This window comes from Phoenix dactylifera, unplaced genomic scaffold, assembly GCF_009389715.1.
Source record: "Phoenix dactylifera cultivar Barhee BC4 unplaced genomic scaffold, palm_55x_up_171113_PBpolish2nd_filt_p 000182F, whole genome shotgun sequence".
Classification (NCBI taxonomy): domain Eukaryota; kingdom Viridiplantae; phylum Streptophyta; class Magnoliopsida; order Arecales; family Arecaceae; genus Phoenix; species Phoenix dactylifera.
In genome coordinates this window covers 65,312-74,779 of record NW_024067712.1, presented here as the reverse complement: position 1 = coordinate 74,779, position 9,468 = coordinate 65,312, and the positions used below count along the sequence as shown (strand labels likewise).

The following is a 9,468-nucleotide window of genomic DNA, read 5'->3' as shown; positions in this document are numbered from 1 at the left end:
TGATTTGGACTTTCGAAAGTGTTGTCTTCAGGTTGGACTCAAAGCATCTTCACCCAATTGTATGAAAGTGACCCAATTAGGTGCAGCCTCTATCTCACGTTGGTCTTCTTTTCCTTTGATTTTTATGATCAGGCTATCCAAAGCTTGTTTCATCCTCTTAGTCTTGGCCCTAGTCATAGGACCTTCAATTCCATGCAAAGGATCTTTAGATGGGCTGGTTGCGTCTCTATCATTGGTTGCGTCTCTATCAACGAGGGATGCCAAAACGAGCAAAGATAGATTCTTTAAGAAACTTGATCACCACTTTGTGATCATTGGTCTTACACACGATAGCCTCAATCCATTTTGATACATAGTCAACTGCCACAAGAATGTACTGGTGCCCAAATGACATAGAAAAAGGACCCATAAAGTCAATACCCCAAACATCGAAGATTTTTATAATTAAGATAGGGTTCAGGGGCATCTCATTCTTTCTCGAAAGTTTTCCTAATCGTTGACATCGATCGCAAGATTTACAATAGTCATGCGCATCTCGAAAAAGTGTGGGCCAATAAAATCCGCGCTGCAAAACTTTTGCAGCAGTTTTCTTCCCACTAAAATGACCACCACAAGCATGGTCATGACAAAAGAAAAGGACATTCCTTTGATCGTGTTCAGGGATGCATCGTCTGATGATTTGATCATGACAATATTTGAACAAGTATGGTTCATCCCAAAAATACCATTTTACATGAGTTAGGAAGCGGAATTTCTCTTGTTTGGTCCATGAACTGGGCATTCGTTCAGTAACTAGATAGTTGACTACATCAGCATACCATGGAACATTGGTATGGAAAATCATCATTAATTGTTCATCAAGGAAGGTCTCGGACACAGGCATGGATTCTCCAGATGATTCAACAATTAATCTGGACAAGTGGTCAGCTACAACATTTTTAGATCCCTTTTTTATCTCGTATTTGAAGATCAAATTTCTGGAGTAATAGGATCCAACGAATGAGTCTTGCCTTGGCATCCTTATTTGTGAGAAAGTACTTAAGGATGGCATGATCAGAATAAATAAGGACCTTGGATCCTATCAGATAAGGACGAAATTTGTCAAGAGCAAAGACAACAGCCAACAACTCTTTTTCAGTGGTAGAATAGTTGAGTTGGGCATCATTCAGAGTTTTGCTCGCATAATGAATCACATAGGGAAGCTTCCCCACTCGCTGATCTAGGACGGCATCTATTGCATAATCAGATGCATCACATATGATTTCAAATGGCAGATTCCAATCAAGGGACTTTATGATGGGTGCTGAGGTTAGTTCAGACTTCAGTCTTTCGAAAGCAGTTATACAAATTGGCAAAAAATTAAAAATAACATCTTTCGCCAACAGATCGCATAAGGGTTTCGACAATTTACTGAAATCCTTGATAAAGCGGCGGTAAAAACCCGCATGCCCTAAAAAGGATCTGACTTTCCTAACAGTTTTGAGAGGTGGTAACTTAGCAATTAATTCTACTTTGGCTTTATCCACCTCAATTTCCTTTTGTGACACAATGTGTCCCAAAACAATACCTGATTAAACCATAAAATGATATTTTTCCCAGTTAAGAACTAAATTTTTCTCTTTACATTGTTCTACAACAAGGGTCAAGTGATGCAGACATTCATTAAAATTAGATCCGAATACAGAAAAGTCATCCATAAAAACTTCTAAAAATTTCTCCACCATGTTGGAGAAAATGCTCATTATACATCGCTGGAATGTAGCCGATGCATTGCATAACCCAAATGGCATGCGACGATAGGCAAAAGTGCCATAAGGATAGGTGAATGTGGTTTTCTCTTGATCCTTACGTGCAATTGGAACTTGGTTATATCCAGAATAACCATCAAGAAAACAGTAATGAGAGTGGCCAGCTAGACGTTCTAACATTTGGTCAATGAAGGGTAGTGGAAAGTGGTCTTTCCTAGTCATGGCGTTCAGCTTTCTGTAGTCGATGCATACTCGCCATCCAGTTTGGATTCGAGTTGGGACTAACTCATTTTGGTCATTCTTAATTACAGTAATTCTAGATTTCTTTGGTACGACTTGAACTAGGCTCACCCACTGGCTATCAGAAATAGGATATATAATCCCTGCATCTAAGAGTTTAATGATTTCAGCTCGAACCACATCCTTCATGACTGGGTTAAGTCACCTTTATGGTTCTCTAGAGGTTTTTGCATCCTCTTCTAGATGAATTTTATGTTGGACCACAGAAATGCATATTTTAAGTTTTCAGGCAGATCTTTAAGTTCAAGCTGGGGAGGTTTGACACTTGAAGGTACTAGCTGGGATTCAGGTATAGGTAATGATTCAAATTTAGTAGCCCATCTGCTAGTATCCATTACAGGAATGGAATCTAACAATGCATTAACCTCCTGATTCGACTCTCCTTCCTCACAATCTTGACTGAATTTGGCCAAACATCTTTCTAGTGGATCAGAATAACTTGATTCCTCGAAGGACTTGCTGATTATGTTCTCAATCATGTGAATTTTTTCTAAATCGTCCATCTCAGATGGTTGATTATATTGTGAAAGACATTGAGCTGGACAGTCAAGTTTCCAAATGCTAAGGTCATTATCCCATTTTGGCAACTGATCACAGTATTTGAAGTGGCCAAAAATGGTCTGCCTAGGATTATCGGGATGTGACTACCTGGATTTTTCACTAGTTCGGTTTCTATGACTACAAAATCCACAGGGTAGTAAAACTCATTCACCTTTACAATTACATCCTCTACAATTCCCTTAGCTTCACAGTCCTATCTGCTAATGACAAAGTAAAGTTTGTGGGCTTTAATTCCTCCAAACCTAGTTCTACGTAGACAGAATAGGGTAATAGGTTTACACTTGCTCCTAAGTCTAATAGGGCTCTCTGGATGATCGTTTCTCCTATTTTTATTTCAATGGTAGGGCAACCAGGATCTTTGTATTTTGGGGCAATCTGTTGTTGAATGAGAGATGAAGCATGTGCAGCCATAACAACTTCCCTAGGAATGCTGGTTTTTCTTTTGACCGTGGTGAGATCTTTCAAGAATTTTGTATAGGAGAAAATTTGTCGTATGGCATCGAGGAAAGGTATATTTATTTGAACATTTTTAAAAACTTCAATTATTTCATCAAAGTTAGATTGTTTCTTGGAGTCCTGAAGTCTACTGGGAAAGGAAACCTTAGGTTTGTATGTTTCTATGGGTTCTTCCTTTTTTTCTGGTTTGTCCTGTTCGTGACCCCTCTTTTGAATAGGGTTCTTATTGGGTTCATGTTTATTTTCTTTTACGTGTGTAGGAAGTTGGACTTTATTGTCCACTTGCTTGCCCGACCTTAAAGTGGTAATTGCCTGAACTTCATGGGTCGGATTTTTATTAGAATCGATTTAATACTGACCTCTCTGACCTTGTTGTCTAGTAGGGTTAGGCACTTGATGAGAGCACAAAATTGCGATCTACACATCACTTAAATTAGCATTATTGCTAACAAATAATGATAACAGTGCTGTATCGATATTTTATTTTTGTGGGTGCAGGTGATTGTAAATCAAAGTTAAAATGCGTATTGGGCCCAAAAGATGCATCACCGTAGGTGACCAGTCAACTGCATGGTTCAACCCCAGTTGCACACTAGAAGGAACCTAAGTTCAGCCAGCCAGTTCGCTGCAACCAATTCCCAGAAGCCCATGCATCTCAGCTCGATGGAGCCCACGTGCAACTCATCATCTTCACCGTTCAGTTTCCAGTGCATCCATCTCATCCTCCCGTGAAGTCTCCCAGCTTCCATAGAGCATCCGAGTTGCAGTTTCCCCCCACATCCGCGGATCAGATCGAGTGCCTTCCGCGTGTGGATTAGCTTCCGAGTTTTTCTCCCATTGATTTAGCAGCTGTCGGTTCCAATCCTCCTTCCGTTCGAGAGTATCCCCATCCGTTTGCTTCCGAGTTCATCCATACGCGCCTTCCAACCGTCCGTGAAGCATCTCCTAGCATTCTCAGCTTCCACGTTCCAACTCTCAGTGTTCAATCCGCCTGCATGCGATCCAATCTCCTTCAGCCGTCCAAGCTTCATCTTTAGCTCTCAGCTTCTTTCTGTGAGCATCCGGCCGTTTGCATCCAGCCTTCCGCATTTCCGGATTTTTCTCCCCACCAGCACATCATCCGAATCCAGCATCCCAAGCTCGTGATTCCAGCATCCCACGATCTTCAGCCTTCCTCAGATTTGCGCATCCAAATCTCATCCTACGGCCAGCAGTCCATTCCGAGTCCGCATGTGATCAGCTCCCAGCGAACTGTGGTTGTTACGTGCTCATCATCTGAGTCCCAAATCCTCGGCGTCCGTTTTGAGCTCCTCTCCACGCGCGATCAGGGGAACCATCGCAGGAGGATCTATATGAAGGGAGTCCGCTCGGCTGGGGAGGACCTCTCGGCTATTGGGGAAGAAAAACAGAGCCACTCCCATTCGAAAAAACAGAGAAGGGAAACAGAGCGCACTCTGTTTCCGAAAAAAGAAAAGAAAAAAAAAAGAAAGAAAATGAAAGGGGGATTAATGTTTTCAATGAGCGGCTAATTTCTTAGGGAGGGAGATGGAGGAACCTTTGATGTATTGCTCTTTAAAGTAAACTCTAAACTTTTTCCTTAAATGAATTATATTTACTGATATGTTTTTGATCCATGCATAGTTATTTCGTAGATAGCTCTTTAAGGGATTATGATTATTGATATATGGATTGCTTTAGTATAGCATTCGCCGTAGACGTAGAAAGTACGACGAATGCTTAGAAATTGAGTTCATATGTTCATGAAACATATACCATGATTAGATCTATCCTACATTTAATCTTTAATCAAGAACCATAGAGTTTATTCCTTGGATGCAATATCATCAAGGGGGATTCCAGATCCCTACCATCTTTATTTCATTGAATTTTGTTTATTATTCTTTGCATTTAATTTCTGAAAATCAAAACATCATTTTAATCCACAAATTTATTGAATTGATTAATCTGAAATTATACTAAATAATATCATATATATTTCGTTCCCTGAGGATTCGACCTCGGACTCCCGAGAATTTACTACTTGTGCGATTCTCCTGCACTTGGGAGAACAATTTTATTTTTGCACCAAGTTTTTGGCGCCGTTGCCGGGGAACGGCTTAGTTATTAGTATAATTTTAGATTTAATTAGTACCCTATCAGTTAGATTGAACATTATAGTAAAACTAAAACTGAAAAAAAAAAATTTTTGCTGTTTTTATTTCCTGCACAGTCTGCATCAAACTCTGATATATGAGTAATGCACCGTCTGATTGGACTCAAATTTTGTCGGCTGGTGTAGGACACAAGTTTCTTTCATCTGAACGGTCTGATTGATATTCTGAGATTTTTACGACCATTAAATTAATATACAACCTTGCTGCTGTCTGCTTTGAATTTTCTGTGTTTAATTTTTTTTAGAATCAGAATTTTATTATCATCATATCTCATTAACCCTTGTTGCTAATTGAAAATTGATAAGAACTTTAAGAAAAGATCAAGGGTAATCATTGAAAAAAAAAAAACAAACAAATAAATAAACTCTAAAATTTTGTATGCTAGGTTGGAATAGGGACAACACTGGACGCCTGAATCGACAAACATTTGACAATTCCTTAGATCATAATATTGAAAATCTTACGCAAAATCTGGTGAGATGGCTGATGATGTAGGAAGTCACCATGGTGATGAAGGTAGACCCCCAGTTATGACACTTCGACAATACTTACACCCTACTAGGACTAGTCAACCTTCATGCATGATTATTCCTGAAAATGTAGGACACTTTGAAATCAAACCAGGAGTAATTCAATTGCTGCCCAAGTATCATGGGATGGAATCCGAGAACCCTTATCTTCACCTTAAGGATTTTGAGGAAATTAGCATCACATTTAGAGTGCCAAATGTATCGGAAGATGTCCTTAAATTGACCTTGTTTCCTTTTTCCTTAAAGGATAAAGCCAAAACATGGCTGAACTCCTTGAGACCTAGATCGCTAGGAACATGGCATGATATGCAAAGAGAATTCTTGAAAAAATTCTTTCCCGCACAAAGGACTAACTTTTTGAAAAGGCACATTAGTAATTTCCAGCAAAAAGACCATGAAACATTTTATGAATGCTGGGAGAGATTTAAAGAATTGCTTCTCTCTTGTCCTCATCATGGGTTTGAAACATGGAGAACCATTAGTTTCTTTTACGAAGGGTTGTCTCCACAGTTGAAACAATTTATAGAGACTATGTGCAATGGTCTATTTTTGGAAAAGCAACCCGATGAGGCATGGGACTATTTAGATTCTCTCGCAGAGACTGCACAATTATGGGATACAGGGGATAGAGTGAATAAACCTTTACCTAAGCCTACTAGCATTGGACACGGGGGCCTTTACAACCTTAATACTCAGGATGATATTCAGGCTAAAATGGCAGCCCTTACTAGGAAGGTAGAGGAAATTGAACTTAGAAGGATTGAACCTGTCAAGACCGTAGAACATAACAGCGAGTGTTGTAGGATTTGCGAGATGCCTGGCCATCTCATCACTGATTGCCCCACAATACCCGCATTCAAGGAAGTCTTGCACGATCAGGCCAATGTTATGAATACCTATCAAAAATCTTTCAATAATCCTTTTTCGGGTACTTACAACCCTGGATGGAAGAACCATCCAAATTTCAGGTGGAGGAATGACCAACCTCAACAAGTATATAACCCAACTCCTCCACCCCCGCAACCTCATTATGCACACGCACCCCCTCAAAAATCCAGTCTCGAAGAAACTTTGCAATCTTTCATGCAAGGTCAAGCTAAAATCAATGATGAATTAAGAAATCAACTGACAACGCTGACCACTATTTTAAGTGCTCAAGAGAAAGGTAAGCTACCAGCTCAACCACAACCTAATCCTCAAGTCTATGGCGATAGTAATGCATCATCTTCAACTTCGCATAAAGAGCAAGCAAAGAGTATAATAACTTTGCGAAGTGGAAAGATTATTGACCGACCAGTCCCAGAACAAACACAAGTCACACCTGATTCTGACCCTCCCAAGACAAAAGAAAAGGATAATGAAGAAACTGAAGCACCAACATCTACTGAAAAAATTGAATGTCCTTTTCCTGCACCATTTCCACAAAGATTAAAGCCTTTGCAAAAGTTTGAACCAAACTCTGAAATTCTTGAGCTTTTTAAGCAAGTAAAAATCAATGTACCTCTTCTTGATGCAATCAAACAAGTGCCTTCCTATGCAAAATTTTTAAAAGATTTGTGCACTGTCAAGCGTCGTTTAAATGTCAAGAAGAAGGCATTTCTGGCTGAAAATGTGAGTGCAATTTTACAGCATAACATTCTTCATAAATATAAGAATCCAGGTTGCCCAACTATCTCGTGCATCATTGGCAATTTTAGGATTGAGCGAGCATTGCTAGATTTAGGAGCGAGTGTGAATTTGTTGCCATATACGGTATATGAGCAACTCGGTTTGGGTGAGTTGAAGCCAACAACTGTGACCTTACAATTAGCTGACAGGTCAGTAAAGGTCCCTAGAGGGATTATTGAAGATGTGTTGGTCCAAGTAGACAAGTTGTATTTTCCTGTTGACTTTATCGTACTAGACACACATCCTGCTTCCAATTCACCATCTCAGATTCCGGTCATCTTAGGACGTCCATTCCTTTCAACTTCTAATGCATTGATCAATTGTAGGAATGGTGTCATGAAGCTTTCTTTTGGCAATATGACCTTGGAATTGAACGTCTTTAGTATAGGTAAACAACCCAGTGATCATGAAGAAAGTAAAGAAGTTGAATGGGTTGAAACCATTGCGGAAGAATATTTGTTAAAAGAAACATTTACTGAATCGGCCGACAATGGTTTGATAGATTGGTGTTCTGAAGGTACTGCTAATGATGAGGTCCCACCTGGTTTAGATAATTCGGATGTTATGATGGTCAATGGGTGGAGACCGCGAATAGAGGAATTTGAACAGTTGCCACCTCGAAAAGCAAAGATAGTACCATCCCATGAACAAACACCTAAGCTCGAGTTGAAACCTTTACCGAAGGAACTCAAGTATGCCTTTCTTGGATCCGATGACACATTTCCTATAATCATCTCATCTGATCTGGATCATGCCTAAGAAAGAAAATTACTTGGTGTTCTAAAGAATCATAAGGGAGCTTTAGGATGGTCTATTGCCGACTTAAAGGGGATTAGCCCTTTAATTTGCACGCACCGGATATATTTGGAGGACAATGCCAAAACCACATGGCAAATGCAGCGTAGGCTGAATCCTACGATGAGAGATGTGGTTAAAACAGAAGTCCTCAAGTTGCTTGACGTGGGTATTATTTACCCAATTTCCGATAGCAAGTGGGTGAGTCCTACTCAAGTTGTGCCCAAGAAAGCAGGTCTGACGGTAGTCAAAAATGATCAGGGTGAACTAGTTCCAACTCGTGTTCCGACGAGTTGGCGCATGTGTGTTGATTACCGAAAATTGAATTTGGTCACTAGGAAAGATCACTTTCCCCTACCCTTCCTAGACCAAGTTTTGGAAAGAGTTGCAGGACACAAATTCTATTGTTTTCTCGATGGCTATTCCGGGTACTACCAAATCGAAATTTCACCTGAGGATCAAGAGAAGACTACCTTCACTTGTCCTTTTGGCACATTCGCTTTCCGTCGGATGCCATTCGGGTTGTGTAATGCACCTGCAACATTCCAAAGGTGTATGCTCAGCATTTTTGAAGAAATGAACGAGAAATTTTTAGAAGTGTTTATGGATGATTTCTCTATTTTTGGCGATTCATTTGATGATTGCCTGTCACATTTACAAGCAGTCTTAGCTCGATGCATGGAAAAGAATCTGATACTAAATTGGGAGAAATGCCACTTTATGGTGCCAAAGGGAATTGTCCTAGGACATATTGTTTCATCAAAGGGCATGGAAGTTGATAGAGCCAAGATTGACTTAATCGCCAAGCTACCTGCACCCAAAACGGTTAGAGATGTTAGATCATTTTTGGGTCACGCAGGATTTTATAGGAGGTTCATCAAGGACTTTAGTGTCATAGCCCGACCATTATGTAACCTCCTATCCCTTGATACACTATTCAATTGGACCGAAACCTGTCAAGAGGCATTCGAAAAATTGAAGGCTATGCTTAGCACTGCACCCATCGTGCGACCACCTGATTGGTCATTACCTTTTGAGATCATGTGCGATGCTAGTGACTATGCGATAGGAGCTGTCCTAGGACAACGCAAGGATAATAAGCCATATGTCATCTACTATGCAAGCAAAACCTTAAATGATGCTCAAATAAATTACACCACCACCGAGAAGGAATTGCTTGCAGTAGTATTTGCATTAGACAAATTTCGCTCTTATATCCTTGGTGCTCCTATTGTT

The 9,468-nt window shown here is 40.0% G+C and overlaps 1 pseudogene; it reads right to left on the bottom strand.

Annotated features, from left to right (window-relative positions):
• Positions 1-6,132: 6,132 nt before the first annotated feature.
• LOC120105040 lies at positions 6,133-6,230 on the bottom strand (annotated as a pseudogene).
• Positions 6,231-9,468: the final 3,238 nt, after the last annotated feature.